Source organism: Echinops telfairi, unplaced genomic scaffold (assembly GCF_000313985.2).
Source record: "Echinops telfairi isolate 266 unplaced genomic scaffold, ASM31398v2 ScPeMD7_7421;HRSCAF=8459, whole genome shotgun sequence".
NCBI lineage: Eukaryota > Metazoa > Chordata > Mammalia > Afrosoricida > Tenrecidae > Echinops > Echinops telfairi.
In genome coordinates, this window is record NW_022111321.1 from 11,699,445 (window position 1) to 11,701,353 (window position 1,909).

At 48.4% G+C, this 1,909-nt stretch overlaps 1 long non-coding RNA gene across 1 annotated transcript; it reads left to right on the forward strand.

Moving 5' to 3' along the window:
- The first annotated feature begins 226 nt into the window (after positions 1–226).
- Positions 227–1,903, forward strand: LOC123522547. Its single transcript, XR_006680800.1, has 2 exons — positions 227–293; positions 1,713–1,903. It is a non-coding gene; the product is annotated as an uncharacterized LOC123522547 (long non-coding RNA).
- The last annotated feature ends 6 nt before the right edge of the window (positions 1,904–1,909 follow it).

A 1,909-nucleotide genomic window follows, 5' to 3' on the forward strand; every position in this document is an offset into this window, starting at 1 on the left:
AATGGACATTGGGCCTCTACTCAAGTACTCCCTCAATTCAAGAACACTTTGGTCTAAAAACCTGGCATTCTGTGATGCTTAGCTTCCTGATACAATTGCTGAAGACAAAATGGGTGCATAAGCAAATGTGGTGAAGAAAGCTGATAGTGCTTGGCAATCAAAAGATCTAGCATCTGGGGGGGGCCGTCAGGCCAGGGCTCGCCGGGCGAGCTTTCAGCGCGTCGTCGTCGCCGCTGCTCCGGGCGGCCGGCGTGCTCGCGTCTTGCGCGGCTTCCGTCTCTGCCGGCCTCGCGGTGAGTGCAGCTGCTTCCCGGCGCGAGCTCGCGCGGCGAGCGGGGCCCGGGAAGCTGCCGTCGGACGCGGGTGGGCCCGGCCCCGCGGGCCCTTGGGCTGAGGGTCCGGGGCCGCGGCGAACTCTGCTCCGGCCCCGGCTTGTCTGGCCTTCGGAAGCCCGGGTTTCCAGGCGAGCTAATCGAAAGTGACGTTCAGAGATGGACTTGTTTTCCTGCGTACGTGGGCCGACGCCCACCCTTCTGGCCCTTGGACTTGGACAAAGACTCCTGTGTTCTCTCCCGACGAGTTTGTTTTGTGTGCACGGTTTTAGGTTTGGCCCTCGATGTTCTTAAATTGGATGTGGTTAGTCGAAGACAGCCCCGTGGCAGCGAGAGCGTGTATGTCGTGCAGTTCCCAAAGCGCCCCGCCACTTTCAGCAGTCGGTTGTGATTGTGCAAACCCCGTCCGGGAAATGAATGGGTGCATCCCACCCTCTCTCCATTTCTTTTCCAGTCGCCGTTTGCATAAAGAGAGCAAAATCAGCACTTTGGTGCTTGTAGATGAAAAGTGTGTTGTTTTAAGTATATGTGACCCCGTGCAATTCAAGCACGTTTGCAAGCAGGCACATTGGCGTCGTTAGGTATTGTTTTAATTGCATTTCGTGGCTGTTGCTTTGGAATTGTGAGGGAATTTTAAAGTTTGAGGGTTTTATGGTTTTGAGCTCTTGGTACATTTTGCCCTAACTGGACTAGTCCCTTTACGTAAGCACTGCAGAGACTGGACTTTGTAAAAGAAAGTTGGTGTTCACTCTGCCCCCGCGCTGATAAAGAAGAGGGAAGTCTTTCTTTCTTTCTTTTTTTTTTACAGGTTCAACATCCTGACTTTATTCTGGTCTCCCGTGGGCTGGGTTATAACATCTCGGGGTTGGGAAGTCTTTTCTTACCAAGCCTCTTTTTGCTTCTAGCAAACTGCTGAAAGTTGCAACCGGAAGAGCTGAAAACAAGTACAAAATTTTTCCTGTATGAAAAGCTCCATTAGGTTAAAACGTTGGTCATTTTTTCTAACTTGTATAGTTGATGTTACTGGCCCTGGTGGTTACATGTTGGGCTGCTAACCACAAGGGCAGCAGTTCGAAATCACAAGTTGCCCCGCAAGGGGAAAAGGAGGCTTTCTACGCTGATACAGGTAACATCTCCGAAACCCAGGGCAGTTCTGCTTTGTCCTCTAGGGTTGCTATGAGTCAGAATTGACTCCTAGCAGAGTTGGGTTTTGGTTTGGATGTGTATGGAGTTTGTTTTAATTTAGAACTTTTCTAACCATAGTTTGATGTGTTCTAAGGTGTAAATCCTTTTTAGTCTTTATTTAATAAGTGGAAGAGTCTGGTTTGTTTGCCATGAAAATTAAGTTTTCTAAAATAGTTTTTATTTTTTTCTTTCCAGATCGTATACTCCTGAAGCCTCTCACTCCACACCACCTACATACAGTAAAACGCCCGTCAGAGAGACCCAGAAACTCTGGGAACTTGAATTCTGTGGAGTCCATTTTCTCTATCAGTTCTGTTTTTATAATACGAAGCATTTTTCAGAAAAAAGACTAGTAGGATCTGTTACCAGTAAATGATACAGAAGCAGTAATT